Source organism: Erithacus rubecula, assembly GCF_903797595.1.
Source record: "Erithacus rubecula genome assembly, chromosome: 3".
In the NCBI taxonomy this organism is placed as follows: Eukaryota; Metazoa; Chordata; class Aves; order Passeriformes; family Muscicapidae; genus Erithacus; species Erithacus rubecula.
The window spans coordinates 38,093,480-38,117,217 of record NC_136689.1 but is presented as its reverse complement, the minus strand read 5'-3'; the positions used below and the strand labels follow the sequence as shown (position 1 = coordinate 38,117,217).

The following is a 23,738-nucleotide window of genomic DNA, read 5'->3' as shown; positions in this document are numbered from 1 at the left end:
TGCCAGGAACCAGCAGCCCACTGAGCACATCTCTGTAGCAGCACAGACCCTGCCATGGCACCCAGCTAGGACAGTTTCAGTGACAAACTCCACTGACAGCACAGCACATCCCACACTCCAAACCTGTCCCTCTTTTTCAATGCTATGAATCTGCTGCAGCTCAGGTGCAGCTTTAAAGTAAAATATACTAGAACAAAAACAACAGCCCTGTCTAACATTTACAGAGCGACTTTCAGCAGAGTGGATCTCATGGGATTTCTTAAGCCTTTCCAAGCCAACTATATAATGCCACAGGTTTTCAAAAGTGTAGCCAAGGGCAGAGTTTGGGTGTCCATACATGTGATTTCTTCGATTCACTGCCAGCTGCAAGGGGTCAAACATGACAGAACACAGAAGCAATTCTACATAACAGCACTGCAGAGGGAGGGAATTCACCAATGCTGGCTTTGTAAAAGGAGGAAAAAAGACCAAAAAAAAAAAAAAAAAAAAAAAAAATACTGCTTCCTCAGCACACCAGGGTTGCAACAGAAATTCTACCCTTTTTGCAGGGGGAAGCAAGGGATTCATGGGCACAATTACCTATTCTGCAAATCTCTTCCAAAGGACTGCCCTTGAATGACAGAAGCAAGATCCAAATCTCCACAGACTAACTACCTAACTGGGCTCAGCAGGAATGAAATGCTTTGTATGACTGTCACTTCTATCATTTTGAGCAGAATCTTGTTTTAATATTCTGTCAGATGACAAGGGTAGATAAGAATTCAATAGATAATACTAAAGTTCCAGAAACAGTTATTTCAAGTATTTTTATATTGCAAGTTAGCAACAATACCTCACTTCCCATCTGGAAATATCCCTGTTCAAATCAGTACAAAGAACATCCATTCTCAAGGTGTTTTCATTATGGTTTTCCATAAGTCTGTAAAAAATTGAGACAGCATGCACATTATGGGCATGAATCTATTATGCTTACACCCACAAAAATCTAAACAATTCCATCAAGCTCAGACACACCTGAAATCTTTAAATATCAGTGATTCTCAAGCAAAAAAAAGAAAAAGAAATCCACAATACTGATATTCCCAAACTAAAGACCAATCTAATCACCACCTCTGTACAATCCCAGTCTCAAGCCTGAAACTAGGCACATTCCCATGGTCTTCTTTCCTCAAAAAATCCATCTTCTTCCCCAGCAGATCCAGCCACAGCCAAGGGTACAGGAAGGCCAGCTCCAGGCACCTGCACTGAAACACTTTTGCTGCCCTGTTTCATGCAACCCTTAGCCCACATAAAGGGTCAAGTTGGTGCCTTGGAAAAGTCCTGTGTAGCTGACACCTTGAAGAGAGGGATAAACAGCTTCTTCTGAGAGCAGCAGCAGTGAAGACAACAGAATAAAAAAAAAAAAAAGCTCTAGAAAGTTTAGGGACTGTAAAGATTCTCATTAGTATCAAAATACTTTCAAGGAAAATTACACAAAATTTACTTTTTATTAACTTATTACAGGTCTATATTATAATAAAACATCTTTCCCTCCTTGACTGGGAAACAGAGATTTTGCACTTGTATAAGCATTTTGAAGACTTTTCTGTCACCTGAGAACACTTCACCTTCTTATTTAGAAGGATCATTTTCCCCTGAGAAAGGAAAAGAACTCCTCCCAAAAGAAAATTCACCTCCCATTTCAGACCTCCTATGCCTCTTCTAGGAATTTTTTTCTTTGTTGTACCAACATCTTTCATGGACTTTGTTCTTTAAACATCACTTTGCTTCAGAGGAAAATTAGAACAAGGTTTTAAAAGTACTTGGGGAAGCAGAACAAAACAAAGGAGAAATGCCTGGCAAGTTAGAAAATATTGCAAACCCATATTTCAAAAGTCACATGGGGACTCCCTTCCACCTAGTGCTGAGAACACTGGAATCTCATCTACCAATTTCACCCTTACACCATGTCACTCAACAACAAAAAGGAATTGAGCCCTTTTGCTCAGTAAGGTATTGGAAAAGCCCTCCTGTAGTCCTCAGTCACAACCTTGAAGGCCTTATGAGAACAACAGCAATTAAAAACACCATCTACTTACACTGACAATATTTATGTTAACAGTCAAACTGGTATTTTAGAGTGCAGAAAGCGTAACTGAATCTGGCAGCAGCAGGTACTAAAAACTTGCCATCATTCCTTTTCCACCCTGGACCAGTCATCCAAACTGCAGATTTTAGAAAAGCTCAGCTCTTGACCAAACTTTTAAGGGATGCCCGTCACTGCTGACAGCTATGAGCCCATCACACAGCTGTGATCCCAGAGACTGAGCTCCTGGCTGAGATGCCTCCCTGGATACATTAGGAGCTCTGTGACTTGGCCTTTGCACCAGTGCTCATGACTCAGCCTTGACAAATCCCCCTGACCTGTGCATGTCCAAAACACTCATTTCAGCAAAATGCCTCCTTTGGGGCTACAAGAAAGCAGCTGTAGGCTTAGCAAGGACATGCTGTAGTATTAGTGGCACGTTTTATCTTTTACCTCTCAAAAGAAGTACAAACCTTAAAGGAAACGTTTCTGCAGGTGCTGATTATTCTGTCCTTCATCTCTTCAGATGAGCCTTCTCACATGGGCATTTTATCTGCTACATCCCTGCCAGCTCTTTGTAGAAAGCACTTCCTTCTCATTCCCTTTTCCCTAAATCCTGACACGCAAACCCAAGCTGAAGAACACCAAGCCTGTCACATCTGATGAATTAGTACTGACAGTGGCCAGTGCTTGTGCTTTGTTTGTTTGTGGGTTTTTTTTCTGTAGGAGTAAGGAAATCAAGTTTACCCTTCAAATGAACCAAGGGTCAAAACCCTCATGAAAAATTAAAGACTTGCACCATTATGGGGAACTACAACACAGCAAAAGGAGGCAAGATGAACTTTGCAATGTCCCACAGAGCCCTTAAGAGAAGAGGTGCACCCCAAAGCTGTGGTCTGCTGTGGCCATGGGTGCACCCTGTCCTTGTGGTGAGGAGGCTCACAGGGAGCCTGCAAATCCCCATGTCCTTCTGCAACACTGGCACTGTGACCCAGTGCAGGCACCTGGCACCCCGCCCAGAGTTTTCTTTGCTTGTTGCCAAGACCATTCAATAGCCATATTCTCCTTATGGCACCTGAGGAATACAGTGTTTCCCTCTAACCTAAAGGCAATGGCACAGGAAACAGGCTTCAGGAAGGTTTGCACAGATGGTCTTTTTCCTTTTTCCCATTCTGGCGTGAAAATGTTGAAAAGAATGTAATTATTTATATTGCATTTGTTAAGGATGTGAAGATACAGATCACTTGCTTTTAATTTCCTTTATCCAGATTCATCTTCTATTTAGTGGGAACCATAAAAATTCAATTGAAAAATTAATATATTCAAGATTAATAAAGTTCAAGTGCAAAATATTTTTAAAGGCAGGTTAGGTACAACTATTAAGTTGTCAAATAAAACCATCTAGTCTAAGTTATACTAGAAAAGGGTCAAAGTTTATGGCTAATTTCTCTGATTGAAACTGTTTCCAGGAGCAACACTTCCATGCCAAATGCTGCTAGGTAATTCCAAGAACAGTCAGGTGTATGAGTAAAAACAGTGAATCTGAGTAATAGCAATGCTAGCAATGCTAGCCATCTCTCACCCATCTTCAATTTTCACTACCACAAACTTTCCACTTTTGCACTCAGGCTACCTCTGCATCAACTGCCCAGAGGCTCAGTATTTGTAATTCAAAATAAACATGTTTGGGCTTTTTTCCTAGATGGGAATACTGAAGTGCACTTTCCTGATAGCTGACCCTTAAAAATTCAATCTTTCTCTGTCAGCTGTGGTATTTAAAGTCACTAAAATGTTACCCTGTCAGTGCCCTTTAACTGCAAGTGACTGGTCCAAAATGCACAAACAATGTCATAAGGGCTGTGATCAAATGCTTTTAAAGTCACATTAGCTCCTCATCCACTCATCACATCTGCATTTACAAAAATGTCAATTCTCCTTCAGTACCAATATGTATTAAATTCAACAGTTAAACCCCTAGCCTTATGCACTTTCAGAAGAAAGGTAACAATACACCTTTAAAAAATAATTTGAGGAAACTGTGGATGCATAGGAAATGGAGGAAGCTACTTGGAGCAGCCAAGTGAATGGAAAAACACCTGAGGTCAGAGAATCAGCCCCTAGCCCACCAAGAATTTATATTAATGAAGAACTGCTGTCCAAGCCTGATAATGTTTTAGTCTCCCTTTGCAGATGCCCAAGCATTTACTCAGTATTCAAAGCTGCACTCCATAGCTTCAAGAATCAGAATTTAAAACTAGCAGCCTTAGCTTACTGATTAAATACTGCTTCAATGAAACAAGGTACACTAACTCCAGTCAATAAGACTTCTTTTGGGACCCCACAGAACACCTGCCCTGCAGCCCCACAGCAAGGAGAAAATAAAGGACCTGTGCAACCTCACTCACTTTATGTTTTTTCTAACTATTTCCCAGTTAATTCAAATGTCCATAAGGTTTTTAAATCCATTTAGTTATCATCAAAGCATTGCCTGCCAAGTCATGCATCCCACAGTGAAAAAAAATACTAAGATGACAGTGCAGGGAGCTGACACTGCACAGAGATTGTTTCTCTCAGGGAACTTCTATGCCGAATGGACAGGGTCTGCAGAAGTATGTTTGTGGTGACAGTGACACAGAAATCCAGATTGGAATGGTACTTTTATACAAACTAATCCTGAAAGTAATGTAAAATATACTTTAGTGCATCTGATCTGTAGTCAGGTTTCACCTCAAGAAAGATTCCCAGCATGACAGCTTTTTACATGGAAAAAATAAATACATATCTGTGAACTGCAATCAGTGACAAAGGTGTAATAGCAAATATCCCTTATGGCAAGCTTGTGAGAAAGGGCTGTTCTCAGACAACAAAGCCTGAATACAAGAGGGTACATCAATTATTTCTGCCCAAACCAGACTGAAAGAACAGCACACAGCTGATATGTCCATAGTTGTTCACACAGCATGACAATGGGAAGGGATGAGATGGCATTAGACAATACAACAGCATGCATTTCAATTTTTAACAGATTCATGCAATTTTTTTCTTTTTTGCTCACAACCAAGGGAAACCGCAATGCTACTGACATTGCACGGTTGACTGCTGCTGTTCAGTGTGTTAAAAAAAAATCCACTATAATTAACAAATTTGTTGGCCTCTGTCCATTTCATTCTACACTGCTGTCTCACACTTATTTAAAGAATAGAGAAAAAAATTGTTAAAAATGTGGCAGATAGTGGAAAAAGAAAAGTTAAGCTTGACTCGTTCGAATTAGGTGGTGTTTGTACAGATGGAGCACCTGCCATGACTGGCAAGAAGAACAGTTCTGTCGCTTTGCAAGAAACATTTTTGGATCGAAAGTTATTGAAATACCATTTGTATCTATCAGGATTATTTCCCGAGCCAAAGATTTAGGTTTCTTGCATGTCTAAATCCTGTCAAGTCCTACTCTAGCAAAATAAGTATTTATAGAATTGTAGAATCATTCAGGTTAAAAAAGATCTTTGAGTCCAACTGTTAACTCAGCACTGCCAAGTCCACCACTAAACCATGTCCCTAAGTGCCTTATCTATACATCTTCCAAACACCTACAAGGATGGTGACTCAAATACCTATTCCAATGCTTGATAACCCTTTTCATCAAGAAATTATTCCCAACACCCACTATGCATCAGAGATGCCAATAAGCATAGCAAGTAATTGATGGAAGTGATGAGCAGAATACAGATAAAATGTTTCTGCCAAAGGGCAAAACCTGTGAAAGGCTCTGGAAAGAGAAAATGACCAACAGATTTTCTGAACAGGAAATTATTAGCCTTTCATTGACAACAGTCTTGTTTATAACCAAGAAGGGATCACAATCCCAGTGTATAGGGACATGACATGTCAGCTCTGCAGCCTCAAAACATACAGGAAAATAAAGGATTACCTGGATTGCACGCTGTCATCCATGTGCTGCTTTTCAGTCAGAGCTGAGATGTTCTTATTCTATTTGAATTGTGTGCTTTAGTTAAATGCAGTGTGTTAGAAGTGACAACTAAAGGTCTGAGAAGTATTCCGATCTGAAGTTTGAGGAGCTATTTCACTCTAAGTTAGATGTCCCTAGAAACCAAAATTTCCCATTTGTATCTCATGCTATAACTTGATATAGATCATTTCTTTGAAAAATGTTTCAGTTTGGAATCTCTCAGCTTTGAAAAAGAGATGTCCTTGTAGCAGCAGTGTAAAAAACTGGAACTCCCATCTAGAGAACAGGACCAGGCACACCCAGAGAATGACAAAGTTGAAAATGAGCACTTAGAAGCAGATCTCCTCTGATACATGCCTTCCCTTTTAGTGCTTGTGCAGACTGGGACTGACACACATTCATGAACGCTAATACTCTATTACAAACTTTGTTAAAAATAGACTGTTTAAAAGTCACCAATTCTCATCTCAATGACTCGGCGTCAACAAAGCTGAAAACAAGGGCAAAAAGGACATTCAGAAACACCATCACACTGGTTAAAGGCTGCAATGGCAGAATTAGCTTGGTAACTTCATTTTAGGAGAAAAGAACTAAGGGTCACTCTTATGACATTTATAACAATAATTACATTTAATAAAGCTTAAGAATAAAGATGTATTTTAAAGACCATTTGCAGTACATCTAGGAGAAAAAAATCTCTAGCAAGATTTATATATAAAGACTGACCCCTGGATTTACCAATTTCCAGTCTTGCCAACAGTCAGTCTCCTGCTATTGTGGACCTTCCCTCTTCTGCAACTCCTAAATTTGCACATATTGATTCTACAATTTTTGCTCCTGGCAACTACCTTCTTTTTTTTTGCCTAGATGGTGTAAGTATGACAGAACATCAGCATTTCCAAATAAATATTCAGAGTGGAAAAAAGCATTATAGAAGTGTTTTTAGAAGTGTAAGAAAAGATTTTCTGGGGTTTTTTTTTCCTTTTTTCTTTTCTTTTAAGAAAAGAGTGTATTGAAAACAATATACAAGGGCTGCTATGTGAAGAATTATAAATAAAAATCATTGATATGGAAGTCTATAGAGATTGTGCCTATTTTCATTTCCAAAGACAGAATAGAAACAGGCTAACAAGTCAAGAATTAAAACACCAGTAACTTATATTCATTTTGGTTTTAATGCTGATGAAAGATTAAGATGAAATTTCATCACTAAGGCATATAACCACCATTGTTTGCTTAACCACATACAACCTAACAAGCAATTGCACACAAAATTTTTGTATTTGTCTCTGCTTTTAAAGGAGAGAGAGTACTTGCAGCAACTCAACACTGCTGATCCAATGCTTTTCCTTTTCTTTTAATTACAATGGCAAGCCCCATGGATTTATTTTCATGTCCAAAGGCTTCACCTTTTTGCTCCAAATTACTCACAAGCACATAACAATGTATACTTGGTAAGTATTACAAGAATATTTTGCATGAAGCAAATTCTGCCAAAACAATACACATCTGTAACCTACATGAGGGAAACAGCCTTCACATGCTTTTCCTATGTCCCAGTAACTTTCAAAGCAGACATTTGGAATGAAATGCTTAATACTCATGATCTTGACATACAATGTATCTTTAGTAACTACATTTGCAAAAGTGTATAACTCAGTTTTGGTAAACTGCAAAAAACACTCAATATAAAACCAGGGCTATTGCTTGGTGGAGGAAGCAAATTTGACACAAGTAAATGACAGCACCATTAAAAGTAACAACATCCACAAGTGAACCTCTTAAGAGAGCCCCACACCTAAGACAAGCCATCTTTAGAGGCAAATGCCCTATTAACTGAGGTTGTTCATCCAGAGGAGGAAGTGAGAACATGAAGTGACCCCCCTGGAGAATACTCTGTACCAAACTTCCACAGTTTCAGTAAAATGCTGACTGTTATGAAAGCACCACAATACACAGGTGCCATTCCAGCTGAGAACTCCATAGAAATCTTAAGTCCATCCCCTGACCCTTTGGTCTCTTCCTGTCCACCTTCTACTTTCTTTATGTGTTGTTTCCCTCTCCTAACCTTTCAAAATTCTGTTAGTCTCTCCTTTTACTGCCACTTGAGAACGGACTTTTCATTAAATAATTAAATAGTCTCCATTTGCTTTCCTGCTTCCAAGCCAGAGTAGCATCCCGTTTATGTATTGTCACTCACTTATATCACTTTTCATTTTTCCTTATTAACATATCTTTATAGTACTGCTTGGCAAGCAGAGGTTAATTTTTTTTTCTTCTTCTCAAAGGACAAGTTTGCAGCTTTATGAAACTGCTATTAATGAAGTGCCAAATTCATTTAAAACACACACTAGTTAGCTGAAAATCAGAGGTAAACCTTAATCAAGCACATCAAGATCTGTAGTGCTAATTTTCATCTCTATTTAAGTAAAAAGTCCAATTATCCCGCTCAATCTATCTCTGAAAAAGCATTTTACCAGCCCCATTTCCTCAAGAGGCATTTTTTATCTCCTTTCTGTCAGTGGAGCTGAGATACAAAAAAGCCAAATTCAATTCCTCAGCAAGGCTTCTAGTCCCACTGAAATCAACCAGCACACCTTTTCTGAAGGCCTATGGCAGGACCATGACAAATCCATGGCACAGCATGGTGCCAAGCCAGAGAAGTACAGCACAGACCAGGTCACCTCAACTGCAAGAGTCAAACTACTCAGATCAGCCACTTTCTCCCTGTTCTCATCTACTTCTCCCCTGTTTCGAGGGCATCTGGCCTTCTTCATCTGCTCCCATTTGTCTACCTCTCTTGTTTTCATCCCTGCCAAAAGTTCATACCCTCCAGAGAAAGAAATACCATCTTAATTCATCAACCATTCCCTTTTCCTTGCTGATGGAAAACAGAACTCAGGAGCAGGGATGATCCTTATGGTAAAAGGACTTCCCCATGTCCATTGTGGAAGTCAGTCCAAAATGCATCAGTTTTTATAAAAGATCTGCTTGCTGAAGGAACTCAATGGAGCATTTAAATGTCCAGAGAGGAACAAAAGGTACTTTGTTGTTTGGTAACAGTAAGCATTGTGTTTGCATTTCCAAGTTCAATCTAAGTGTGTAAAGCAAGCTGGTGCTGGATACAGGTGTTGATGAGCTTACAGGGATAAGCAGTGCAGGTCATCAGCGGCAAGTACAGACACAGGCACCAGTCACCCACAGAAATCTCCATGAAGCAGGATCATGCATCTTTAAACATTGTGAACTAATGATATCCTCCTCCTCCACAGTGAGTTCCACAGCAACTGTTTATCTGAACCACGAGCTCTGATGAAGCAGTGAGTAAAACCAATACCACATCACACTCTTTTTCCCTCTGGGATGCACCCACAAGTCTGATGTGCATCCAGACTAACAACTGCATCAGAATGATGGGAGCACAGAAACTGATTATGAAAAGAGCTGGACTGAAACTAGAAGCAGAGATTAAATTCACCACAACATCTCCAAATTTGATGTTACTTCACCCACAGCACACTGGATTAAGACCAGAAGATATACCTTGTTCATCCATGTATTCACATGTATAATCTCTTTAAAAATACTTACTGAAGGTGCTGAGGAATTCCTAAATCCTTTTTGCTTGTACGTTCTGTAGACATACTGGTATTTGATTCATACCGGTATTGAAGCGCTCCATCAAACTGCACTTTTCTGGAGGTTCCTTTTAGTAAATAAAATATTACCTTAAAAATGCTTGGCCAAACAAGCCAAGGTAAATGCTACATATTCTATGAACTCAAATAATTTATTCTTGGCTCAAAATACCATCATTTTGAAGTAAGCATCTGTTTAACATTACTACAAGTTTCTAAATTTGCTTCAAAAGAGTTTTCCCTAAGCTTATGAACAAAGCTTACTGAATGAAGCAAAATTAGGGGTATTATTTTGCTAGCCACAGAACACTAATTTAATTTGCATTCTCTAATGAGTGTTGATCCAAAGATCAGGCATGCAGATGACAACAAGGACAGTAGTTACATGCAAATCCAGTAAGTCATTACAAATGCAGTATTCCACTCTGAGAGGAAGTACTTTCCTTGGTTCATCTTCTGATGAACTGAAGTGGCAACAAGAAATATTTCTATCCATATTCCTTCTTGTTTAAATCATTCACTTTATTAAAAAGTTTAAAATCTTCCTGCCAGTGAGCCAGGTATTCCTTGTGTCACTCACGTAAATATTCTTAGCGAAGTGACAGGAAATATTCTTAAAAACAAGACTCAGAAGCACCTTATTATTTAACTGAATATCTAAAGGTACTTTTGAAGTGAAGCAATACATTTCCCTGGCTTTAGACACTTGAGTTAGCACTTCTGAATACAGCTGAATGTTATAAATTCCAGTGCTCCTGCCGGGAGGATATTTCTTGAGCTGACATATCATGCATTTGCTCTCTTACTCTAGTTACTCTAATGCTGTTTCAGTGTGAGCAGGAAGAATTTCCTACCTCCCAAAAGATTTGAAATACGGATCCATAAAGCACATAGAAAAGGTAAATCAAACCTCATGGACTGTATTAGCTGAAGACTGGATCCAGAGCAGACTTATATGCCTATTAAATGATACTTCTCTTTCAATTAATCTCATATTTGAGGCAAAACACATAGATTCTTGATAGTTGCAGGTAGAATCCTCTTTCACTCAGGCCCTCATCTCCAAGACACTCATCAGCTTCAACCCGCCCTAAGGCAATTGGAATCTACAATCACACAGGAGCTCGTTTTGGCTGGACTGAAGTCAGCGCAAATTTTACAGCAGACCTCAGGGGAAAGCCAGAGCAGGGTTCAGTGACCCAGCCAGCAATAACTGAATAAATGCATGGGATTTGGACTTAACCTCACAGTCTTGTCTTACCAAAGTCCAAATCGTCTCATTAGCGCCAATGGGCACAACCCTACATGATGGAACTCTCCATGGGCTTGATCCTGCCATCTTGAGCCATCAGAATATTGCCTGTAGAAGTAATCCCACAGAAATCCGGCAACTTGCACAAGTAAGGGCTGCCACAATCACAGTTATAATTAATTCTAAGCAATTTTACTATTTAGAAACTGAACTAGAAAATTAGACTCTGAACGTAGCAAAAGTTTTGCAAATTTAGTTCATTCTACAATTTATTCCCCTTTAAACCAAACCAGAAGCCTATACTTTTAAATTAAATTACTAAGAATAATATCAATAGGTAAGCCATATGAACACTGTGGTGCTCTATATCAAAGCCTTCAAGCTACTGCTTTCAGTAGGGCATGACACACACCTTCCAATTTAAACCTACAAATTATTAGACAGGTTACCGTAAGAAGAAATTTCTGATAGATCTTTTTGGCATTCAGAAAAGGCTGCCCCAGTCAGAGTTTTCAGATTGAAAAAGGGTTATTTTCCTTTCCTTACCAAATCTGTACCATTTTCTCATGGCTATTATACTTTAATTAATTCCAATAATCTCAAAAGCTTTAGCTTATTCTGTCATTTTCATATCTATGTAAATAACTCTAGGATTACTTCTTTCAGGAGAGCACTAAATGTTGTTTGCCTGGTTCTCGTTCTGACTCTTTGGGTGGTTGGTCTATTTAAGCTTTTCAAGTTGTATGGCTGTTTTCATTCTGTAATTACACCATTTCTGCTATCTAGGGACAATCAGAAAGATTAGACAACCTGCAGCCTGAATCACTCTCACATCTTCTAACCGATACTCTAAAATCTCCGAATTTTTGAAGACAGAAGCAAAGAAGAATTCTCTCTGGCACATCCTGAGGCATTTTCCAAATTTTTTGGCGAGAGAAAGTCTGGACGTGTATCTTGCCAGAAAGGCGAGCGAAGAGCCCGCAGTTCCCACAGAGACACAGTACCCAGTACCCGCTTGCTGCAAGAGATCACGGCATTTCTGTGCGGGCTCAGAGGTCGGAGCGCGGGTCGCACGGAGCCCCCGCGGGACCCCTGAACCCCCGTTCCTGTCCCGGGCCGGGGGCACCCGCACCCCGCCACGGTCCCGCTCGGTGCCTCCCCGGGCAGCGGGGGCGTCGCAGCTCACCTGGGCGCAGCAGGCACCGCCGCTGCCATTTGTTGCTCCCGTTCGGAGGGAGATGCCCTTTTCCCCCCTCCCCCCGCATCGCGGCCACCGCCGCCCGAACCGTAGCAACTGATTCTGATAGGTCTCAAAGTGGAAAAATCCTACGGCAACACACACGGCGCCTTCCCACCCGTGCCCGCCTCCGCCGCCCCCTTTCCCCGGCAGCCCCGCTCGGCGCCCCGGCCGCCGCCCGCACCGGAGCAGCGCGAAGGGGCTCCGGCAGCCCGCCCGCACACGGCGGGCAGGGACAGCGGCCAGCACCCCGGGAACACGCGCGGATGGGAGGGAGGGGCGCTTCATTTTCCACCCCTTCTTCTGATGTTGCTCCTGAACGGGATCGGCGGCCGCGGGTCTCAAACCCCTCGTTTGCCCCCAGGCGAGAGGGTGTCAATCCCGCAGCCTCTGGATTCCCTCCCCATCTCCCGCTGCCTCGGCGGAATCCCGACCCCATCACCCCCAGGACTCACGGACACCGGAGGTTCGCCAGCACGGGCTGGGGGAGGGGGCAGCTGGGGTGGCCCTCGCCTTTCGCTGCCGGGCGAGGGGGCACGGCACGGCGGCAGCACCCCGGAGGCAGCAGCGCTGCCCGCCTTACCCCCGCTCCCTCCCCGTCGAGTTTCCTCCCGGCGCTGCCGCCCCCCGCCCAGCGCATCCGCGGGGCGCCGCAACTCACATCGCGGCGCCTTCCCGCAAAACTTCTCGGCGTGTGGCCCCGGCGGCTCCGCTCGGCTCCGCTCCGCTCGGCTCGGCGCAACAGGCAGCGCTGCTCACCTGGCGCGGGGCCGCCGCGCCATGGGAGCGCCGGGCGGAGCCTCGGGCGGCGCGGCGGGGCCGGCGCTGCCAACGCCCGCCCGCCCTGCTGCTCCGCCGGGCGCTCCGCCGCCGGGAGGCTGCGCCTGCCGCTCCGCCGGGAGGCTGTGCCTGCCGCGCCGCCGCTCCCCTGCCCTGCGCTGCGGCTGCAGGCTCGGAGGGAGGAGAGAGCGGGGCGGAGATGATCCTCCCTCTCGCTCCCACCGCGCCGCGGGGAGGTGCTGCCCGCGAGGGGCGATGCTGCCCGTCTGCCGCCCGGCGCTGGATGCGGCTCTCGCCCTCCAGCTCTAGGGGCAGGGCCGGGGCTGATGGAGAGAAAGAGCCCTGCCCGCGGTGCCTTCAAAGGGTGCTGCTTCTGCTCCCCCCAGTGCCCACCAGGTTCCCCGGCATCATACGAATGAGGTTAATTGTTTTGCTCATCGGAGTGAACAGCTGTCATTGCCGATGTATAATACTTGCTACGATAGGTGAACTTACTCTATGCTCAACCTCACCAACCTTTTGTGATGATCCAGTTGTTCGCATCCTGCTTCGGGTTTACCGCGGCTCGTTCGAGGGTGGCTTTATTCTCCAAGAGGTGCTTCTGTCAAATATGCTGTGTTGCAGCAGTTGCTTGGCTTGTCATAACCCAGACTTTAAGAAATATCATCAGTTGGTTGCCTTTCTCACTCAAATACTTGTGCACTTTTCTACTCTGGCTCTGCAAAGTAAACTTTCTGTTCATTTCATGCAGCAAAGAATTTTGTGGCTTGTCTCCAGTTTGAGAGCACCTGCGTAGATGGGTTTTAGAAAGATCCATCTTAGCTGGTTTGCTTTACGGTGAAAGCTGCCTAAGATGCTGCATGGAACAGAAAACGAATTGGCATTGATTTCCTCTGGGCTATGTTTTTTGCCTCTAACTACACAAAACTGTTTTATCTCCATATTAGCCATTGTTGAAAAGAGACTTCTAGGTTAGAAGGATGAGTGCTATGGCCACAGACAGGTAGTCTTTTGAGGGAAGGGGTGACAAAAGAAAGACATGCCACTAATAAATTGTCAGATGTCATTTTCCATCATTAAGCTTCAGTCCTGTGAGTTTCTATCCAAATAAAAATATTTATCTCTCTGAGGAATCTATCTGAATCATATTACCAACATAATGCAGGACCAGGCCTTTGTACTATAGCAAAACCTGCTCTTTTTTCTCCTAAGAATATTTGCAAATTGGCTCATGAACACTTAGATGTATGCCTATAATTTTCAATTCTTCTTAGTATAAGAGAAAATAACAAATAAAAAAACCAAACTTGATAAAAATGACTTTCATGAGTTCCTTACACAGTTTTCACACTGACTCAACCCAGCTTTGAAGACACAATCAGTTAAAATATAAAAACATGAGCATGCCTTTATTTTTGCAGTGTGTTTGGTTGTGTCACAAAGCTGATGAAACTGACTGAAAAAGCCACAACTGTGCTACCAGCCCTGTATTATTTGCAACGGGAAACAATTTTCAGGTTTTGTGAGTTTTATTCCTTTATCTGAAACTGACTCAGATTCATTTTAAGGAAGTAGAAAACTATTAACCACAGTTGAAAACCCAAACCCAAAATCTAATGTGTAGCATCCCTTTCTTCAAATACAGCTTGTGTTCATATTTTTGCTGTTTGGTATATAGATATATGACAGCTGGGTGTAGTGCCCAAGATGGATGCACTTGGTTGCAATACACCACATTACCTGCATTGCAAACTTCCTTGGAGTAATTTGGTGGTTTTAAATATTTTTTAATGAAAAGAATAAAAGAGTTAGCAGATCTGATTTTCATTTGGTTTGACACCCCCCCCCCCCCCCCCCAAAAAAAAAGCAGTTTCCCTTTAAAATTGAACCTCTAGTGGTGCTTTGTGGAATAAACTTTTTGTATTGTTAAATATCACAACAATCAATATAAGAAAAGACTGATCTTAACATGCATAACAACTTACTTCATTAGCTATAATATCATTCATCCTAATGGTTTAAGTGTAATTGCCAAAAAAAAAAGTTAGAAAAACTATTTTGTGGTTGTTGAAATTGCACCTAATAGAAAGTTTTTTTGACCAGCTGCACATAGTTGTTTGTAGGTTTGTATTAAAAGACTCACTCCTCAGAGCAGTTAAGCATCTACAACTTCAGTTGAAAAGTGGGTGTTTAGTATATCTCTGAAAAGGGGAATAGGGTATTTTTCTGGGGAAAATTGCTGTTAAGGGATGCACAGCTATTTGCTGTTAAAAATATTGCAGATTTTTAAGGGCTGAAATACTGCTGATGTCATGGTGTGCAGAAAAAAAGATTTTATTGTTATTCTAGCTGAAAGAAACTTTAGTCCTTAAACAAACCCAGAAGCAGATTTGCTGACTGGCTTACTGGCATTTCCTGTCCATTTTACATAGGTAGAAGTGAAAGGATTAGTCCTCTGGTAGGAAGGAGTGCAAGTTTAAAAGATAAGGAGATGGTAATTTGGCTGCCCTCAAATAAGAAAGAAAATGCTAATATTTGCTGACTTCTGCACATAGATAGGAAAATCAGGGAGCATTAAATAACAGGGAATACCAGATGGTTCTTCAGTTTCCCTCAGAAAATAATTTTGATGAGTGTTTGTAAATATTTAAGGACCTGGTAGTACTGATCTTTACACAAATTATTTTTTTTCTAGTGCAAAAAAATACCCTACATAATTCAGCAAGACTGTTTGTAAGGATTATTCATATAAACAAGACTTTACAGGATTAGGTGCTTAAAAATTTATAAATATTAACAAAATATTTCAATGACTAAATTAAAGAATCATCTGGTACCATCTATTCCGTTGGTTTTCTGAGACATTAATAGCTTTTTACAAAATCAGCAAAGAATACCACTTCTTCCAGTGCTGAAATAAATTGAGTGACCTTCTCTTTATCCCTTGACTAATATTCCTTTCATTACAGGATCAATTATTTTCATAGCCTACAGTAGTATGAAATTAATATTCTAGATGTAGGTACATTAAAAAGCTAAATCTCACAATGTTTTTAACTCCAGTAGCACAAGCTTAGAAGTTTAGAGGGAATATTCTGTTCATGAGTGTGATTTTTTTGTGAAGAGCAGTGCAAAGACATGTCAGGGGCATGTTCTCCCTGGGATAACTCCCTACTCCAAGGGAGCACACAGGCAGGGCCCAGAGCAGTAGCTGGTGTTGAACCACGAGAACAGCAAAAAACATGACATTTTGCAACCTGGAAATACTAAAAGCAGCACAAACCACAATGTTCACACTATAGTTGCATTCCTAAATTGTATACCTGTTTCTGCTCTCTCTCTAGGCTTGATGGTACCAGCAGTCCTCATTCTCCTCTCAGCCCATAGGTACTGCTACTGCATGTATAGGTGATGAGGTTTTGCCCTGAGAAGATTAGCAATGAATCAAAGTCCTCTTTACAGAGGGCCAGTACAAATCCTTTGTGTCTCTTAATCTTTTTAAGCTCTGTGCTGGCAATGTGCAGACCCATCTTGGTTTCTAAGGACAGCTACTTTCACAAGGCTTTAAGGACTGGGCATTAAACACTCCCTTCAAGAAGAGCCAGTCCTTTCTGTGTTCCTGTATCTGGCGGATTTCTGTCTTTTGAAAGGTCTTGTTGGTCTTTTACTTAGTCCCTTTTCTACTATAGAAAATAGATGAAGTGACTTTTATGAGAGAGTTTCTGTTTAAAATAACAGAGGATCCTCAGACTGTCAGTAATTCATTAACTCAGAGAGAAACAGTAGTTGTAAATAAGCTCAACTAGTTCAGCTCATACTCCACCTAGCTCTGATTTAGAGAGCAATATAAGTAGGGAAACATATTTTTCTGCTACGTGCCATCCATTAGTTGAAACTGATGTTTTGGTCTTCTCACAAAATAGCATGTGTTTCTGGGATACTTAAATATTAGAAAAAGTATAAATCTATTTAATCCTGCTCAAAACAGGTTGGTGGCAGTTATCTTTCAACAAGTAGCCTTGTGGAATTTTTGGTTATTTCAAAGATTTATATAAAAGATTACAGTTCTGCATTAGAAAAGCAGCTGTATCGATAGGAGGTACTTGGATTTCTGCAAGGCAGTTAATGCCACATGACATCTTGATTTCAAGTCCTGAATTACATGGAATTAACAGGTCACCTATTGCGAGGATTAAGAAGTGTCTCTATGACAAATTTCAAAATATAGCCCTTTAATGGAGAGATTTCATTCAATGTGAGGAGCTTTCCAAGCAGAAGCAGAAACAGTCTTTGCCTGATACCGTTGTCTATTGTTTTCAGCACTTAGGGCCATGAGATAGAATCTTTGCTTTAAAGGCTTGCATATAGCCCAATAAATAAAGGAGATATATTACTTCTGCAGTAATTTGATTTGGCTAAATGATCACTGTCCAATAAGCAGCACACTAAATTCATTTTACTACAGTCCAAAAGCTTGTAGGAATGGACACTGGCTCAGAGAGCAGAGCCACAGGGAATGATAAAAGGTGATTATCTAAATCACCCTTTACAGGAGGTCTCAGTACATTGATGAGGAAAGGATTCAGCACAGTCCTTGCATGTTTCCAAGATATCAAGCACAGTTCTGGTGCCTGTACTTTAAAGAAGATGAGAAAATGTTGGAGAAAATCCAAATATTTTGTATGTCAAGTACAAGTCTTGAGATAGGAGGCTTAAAGAGCTGGACATATTCCACTTAAGAAAAGAGGGAGAGGACACAGGGAATAGATAACAACAGCGAGCTTTTTCATTCCTGCTGACAAAAGCAAAGCTAAATCCAGTGTCTGGAAGTTTCAGGTTAGATGTAATCAACCTTGAAATCAGATGCAATTTCCTAGCAGTAAAGGTAATTAAACTCTGTAACAGCTTATGAAGGGAGGTGGTGCTCTCACCATTGCTTGATTTTGTCCTAAAAAAGGCTGTCTTAAATATAGCTTTACTTCAGCTTCTGGGAGAACTTCTAATGGACAGAGCAGCCTCAGGGAGGAAAGGAGGGTCACATCAGGCTAAATCCCCTGGTGATCCCTCTGGCCCTGCATCCATTAGAACAATGCATCTGTGCAACTTCTTCCATTATAGCTGGAACAAGATGGCTTGAATTGCACCCTGCTCACTCAGATATTTTCAAGCTGGCATTAAGGTAATAAGTATAATCAAATCCCATACTTGAGAGCTCCAGTTGGCTGCCTAGAGCAGAGAGGAAGAATCTCCACTCCTCTGAGAGATATTTGGTCTCATATATTCTGCAGAAGAACTTTTTGCCTTCCCTTGAACCATGTATTATTTATCTTGCTGTAGCCAGAAAGAGATTAAACCAATGCAGAAAATTATTTTAGACATCTGATGCTTGGGCTTGAATTAACCCCAGTCCAGAAGCAGTAGAAATTTTAATAGCTCAGGCTGGCAAGCATGGTGGATATTTTGCATGGATTTTTTTCTGTGGTTGTCTGGGCATGCCTTATCAGTTCTCAAGTATCACAGTAAGCTCAGGTACTGTTTTAGAACTGGTTTAGTTTGATTTCTCAAGAACTAAAATACTAATGGCTAATGAAAGTAGTTCTCTCAGCTTTGGTGTACATGTACAACATTTAATAGGCTCCTATATGCAAGACAGATTAGACAGTCTGATGATCTCTCTTGGCCTTAAATTGTAAGGAAATCTAAAACTAGGCTGATGGGACACAGCTGCAGGACACATGGCAGCTTGGCTGTGGAAAAGCCCTATTGAAAGCAGGTTTCTGAATACTTTCAGCCCTAAACTATGAGGTGTTCCATCTTCATGAGAGGTGAGGGTGCTCAGCATCCCTGCATGAAAATTTGGATATTTAACACCTTCTCTGACAAAGCATTTGTAAACACACCATGGTGTTCTGGTCTGGTTGGAAGGTGCGAGTGGCTGCATCCAGGAAAATAATTACTGAATAAACCTAAATTAGCTGTTTCTCTCAGTAGAATGACATAATTAGTGAAAACTTGTTTCTAACATTTTACCTAGAGTCATGAAATGGAATGAAAGAAAACCAACTCAGACTGGTGAAACAAGGTGGAAACACATCTCCATGACTTACTACCTCTGAATAATATACTTGTAAAATGAGTGTTGCATGTATCACTGGTAAGTGCAATGAACAGTGTGACACTGCAAATTATTTATAAACAAAAATGGTATTATAGATCCCCAAGATGTTTGCATGTGGAAGCCTACAAAACCACAGTAGGTATAGCTTCATATAGTGCTTATCATCACAGAAAGTAGATATTTTTTGTTTCTGAAGGGTAGGAGAAAAGGACACATTATAGCCTCAGCTCATTAAGATATTCTTCTCAGTTTAGATTTATTATAGGTTTCTCTTAAACTCTAGTTTTATTTAAGAAATGGGCTTTTGTCATTGAGTATATGTACAGACTGCAAATGATGTTTTCCAAGCAAATCCTCTATTGCATAATCCTTGCTGTCATTTTTAGTAGCTAGATGGAAAAGATGTTTCCATAAAGAATCGCTGTTTATGATGGGACATATAAGAAACAACCAGCACTATCCCAGAAGCAGATTGCAGGGTGTCTGGGCAGAAATGAGAAACTTCAGTGGATTTATTGTCTTCCTTAAACAGGAGGGGGGGAAAAATTAAAATGTAGTCCAGTAACAACTAGCAATAGCATAAAAGCTATTTATTACAGCCATCTGAGATGTGGACATATGAGACACTGTTCAGAGGATATTGAAGATATTTCTTTCTTTATGTGCAGTATCATGGGGACTTACAGAACTTGATTACTCTGGAAGAATTCACATGGTACCTAGGATCTGCTATCTTGAGTCTTTCAGAATAATTGTCTTGATTCACTGGTTTTATGTTGAATTTTTTAAATTATGTCTATTATTGTTATGTACAAAACTCTTAGCCAAATCCACTGGGATATTGTACATATTTAAAGAAAATGTATATTTTCCACATATTTATGTGGTATTTTTTTACATTAATAGAAGTATGGTGTGCCCCAAAGAAGCTGCCACCTAAGATACTGATCCTGCAGGTATTTACACAGCTGCTCAATCTAATGTACCAAGAGTACTGATGCTGACTTCAACTGAGCCTTCTAAAAGTTTCAAAGTAAACTATATGCCTAAGTCCTATGTTGAATGACACTTGTAACAATACCTACAGAAACACTGGGAGACCAAAATATGTAGGTTAAATGATACCTCATGCTTAGGCAGCTAGATAAAATGGGAAAGTATATGCAATTTACTTTCAAGGTGGATCTTGCTCACAAGATGAAAAATGCTTCATAAAAGTTGTTATTACTATGAGATCGCTATTGTTCTTCTGCAGCCACTTTGTTGAAAAAAAAGTGCTTTTATCTTCCTTGAAATTGTCTCACAAGAAAATTGTTATGGTGCAATAACAGGTGTGTTCTGATATAGACAAATGTATTATGGTGTAATAACAGGTAATATAGGGGAAATGACATGATCTGTAGAAACATATGTGTGTGTGTGTGTATGTGTGTGTGATTTCCTTCTCAGATATCAACCATCCCTTGCTATTACTCTTCTCTGGTGCTGAACATCAGAGAGGACCAAGATTGAAACCCTGAGAAGGTGTGCATTTCCCCACAGTAATAAATCAAACTCTGAAAAGAGGCTGGTGGATATTTAACACAGTTTGTGATTTTTATTATCACTTTTCCAGTCTCCTTTCTGAAGAATTTCACAGAAAGCCCAATGTGGACCCCCCCGAGTTAAGTTTTGTCAGTACAACTGGGATGGAGTAGCACAATAAAAGGACTAGAGGTCCAGAGAAAATGACATGCATGAACACTGTCTTTCTGTTTTTTAGGAAATGGGAGACACATGACTTTCTGCAAAGAAGCCCACTAAGAGATCTTTTTTTGTTACAAGGCACTGATCTTAGGCAAATTGCCAAAGCTGAAGTTACAGACTCTTGATAGATACACAGCGATCCACAAGAGCAATGGCAAAACAAAAGAAAAGAAGTTCAAGTAACCAGAAATCTTTGAAGCATAATTGCCTCATTTCTTCAGGTTGTCAATAAGATCAGACATTTTTGTTCTTGTTTAACCAGTCAAGTGCACAAATCCTGGCTAGCCTTCTCATTCACCATTGTGTTGAAAGGCACTAAAGGTTGCCATCCAGAGTGTTTAACCCAAAAACACACATTAGATCCCACTTAAAATCAGTGCTCTGCTAGGAACTCTTTCAGAGCACTGGAGTATCTGAAGCTGTTAGCCATACTGATCATTAATCAGAGGGGAGAAATTGCCCCAGATTCCCAACAGGCCAGAGAAAATGTCCCATGTGTTCAGGGCTTTTCTGGCTGCAGGAAAAGAGCCTGGTCACAGCATTTGCCTGAGTTGTCTTCCTCTCTGAAAAACAGCTGGAGCTTAGACCCTCTTTTTTTTTTCCCTATTCTATTTTAAGGGAGTCAATTATCCTGTGGCACATTCATTTAAATTGATTTAAATTGTAAATAAGTAAACAGGATTAGACCAAGGATTTGGCCTGACTTGGGGGAAAGAGTAAGACAAGGTCCCCAAATAATACTGCTGTCAGCTAACAGCTTGGTTCACTAGGAGAACAGTCTTATGATGACAGTCAGATTAAAAGTGCCTAAAATCATTAGAATTAATTTTAAAATGATCTCTGGGAAGTAGCTGGGCAGGGACTTTAAGGAAGATAATGAGAGAGAGTGAGATAGAAGTGAGGAGTTTAAAACAGACTGATTAATAAAATATGAACACAGACAAAGCTGTGCAGCTGGGGTTTTATACTACCATTTAAAAACAGCCATACATATCATTCTGACATTGAGCCTATATGACTTTAAATCTTTTAGAAACATATTAAAATTACTTAAAGAGGGACTATTTTCAAAAGCTCTCTGGACTTATGCATGATAACTAAAATGAGTTTCATTGTAAATCCCTCTGTCCAGACAGATCTGCTTACAGACAAACCTCAGAGGACAAAGTCACAGCCTTCATCTGGCAAAATTATTGTCCAGTGATGATATATGATTTGTGCTTGCAGAAATGCAGTATGAGCACCATAATATTGGATCTTATATATATTAGGATGCTCCATTTTCAGGACAAAAAAATCAACTATATTATTGTTTTTACTAATGAGACGTTTCTGATATATCTTCATTTGCCTAAAACCAAAGACAAATCCATTTCAAAAGTCAAGGAGAGCAGCTAAAGAAAGAGTCAGCTGTATATTGGTTTTCCATTTTAGGACAAATATTCTCTAGATTGTATAGAAGCATTATGAAAATATGTGTAAAAATGAATTTGAGGGAGAAGAGTGCTTGAAAACATTTGGATTGTAAAGTCTCTGTATACATGAGATAAGAAGATCATGGTCTTGGAAATAATATGATTCAGTAAAAAACAGTGGAAAGAAGTCCTTCAACTCATTTGGAACTGTATACTGGAAAAGAAAACAATAAGTGAATTTGAAGTTCTTATTAGTCATCTCTGAGTCAAGGCATGTGTCTATATCTGACCTACAAAGAAGCAGATTTTTACTCAGCATTCCTCTGTTCCCTGATGAGCATGCTAAACAGCACCATGTTTTAGAACAGCATCCACCCCTCATGCAGAAGGAGGCCTGTGCAATTTTCTTCCATTTAAGCCTTCAAGGCAGAACTGAAGTGGGATCTTTATATTTTCTTAAGTCAAGCACTGATTTACATCTGGCTCCTTGTCTCCTGTCCCTTACGTTGCATGCACTGAAGCATCTTGTCTAAACATGGCCCCTGTTACCACAGAATGACAATGAAGAAACAGGTTCATTTTAATGAGGGATGCATAAGCCCTTCCATACTTCTTACAGGTTGGTTTGAATTGTTTTCATTACGAGCCTATTAGTTCAGGAGACTGCCAAGCAGCTCTGCTCTAGGCTACTGTTTGGCATGCAACTCCACCAGCACAAGAGTCATGGTTTGTTTGGACAGTTTGATAAAATTAAATAGCTCAACTCTTACCCAGCTCAAAGGCAAGCAAAAATGCTAGTGGAGGTTTTCAGATTTTAGAAACTGTATTCAGATTGCACAAGGCATCTTTGTCTTTAAAATCTAACTACCCAAGGAGATGAGAGTTCATAATCTGGGGCAATGGTCATGCCGAATTAGGCAAGCAACATTGCAATATTGGCGGACCCAATGCTAGTGGGTAAAAATACAGTTCAGAGATAATGCAGTAAACAGTTGAAATTCCATGGAATTTGGTTTAAAATATGTGGTGATAACAACATGAATCATCTGACATGGTGGGGTATGATGATGAATTACACTCTGTGCTCCTTTGTAAGGTGTTTCGAGATGTGCCAAAGAACTTGTTTCACACCTAACTACATTTAGTTGTTATTGTTCAAGAAAGATATAATTCAGTACAAAACTAAACATTTTTGGCCATTACATGTCTTCAAAGAAAAATTCTTTACACCTAAAATTATTTCAAGAAAGATTGAAAACTGTTGCAGTATTTGTATGTGAGATGCATACACTGCAACTGGTAGCTTTCATAAGCATTGAAACATGCACAAAACCATTGCATTTGTTGTTTTGGAGGAAAACTCTGTATTGAAATAGGTAGCATATGTTTTATGAAACAACCCCATTTCTACTGTCTGCAGATCTTACTGTCCCTTTTGCTGTGGATTGCTGGCAGAACTGTGCTTTGTCAGCCATGGACACAGTCTTCTCTTGCATCCCCCCAAACAAGGTGTGGGAGGAAGG

At 40.6% G+C, this 23,738-nt stretch overlaps 1 protein-coding gene across 5 annotated transcripts in view; it reads right to left on the bottom strand.

The window, feature by feature from the left end:
• LRRC3B (leucine rich repeat containing 3B) overlaps positions 1-23,738 on the bottom strand; it is a 134,379-nt gene that overhangs the window by 31,147 nt on the left and 79,494 nt on the right. Inside the window, exon 1 of one of the 5 annotated variants that reach the window (XM_079302862.1) lies at positions 13,449-13,467. The exons of 1 other annotated variant lie outside the window; for it this stretch is intronic. The gene's annotated coding sequence lies outside the window, so the exon portion shown is untranslated. Of the gene's footprint in view, positions 1-832; positions 890-12,611; positions 12,741-12,817; positions 13,023-13,448; positions 13,468-23,738 lie in introns of those variants that run through there. 3 more of the 5 variants (XM_079302863.1, XM_079302857.1, XM_079302860.1) reach the window with 3 other exon arrangements.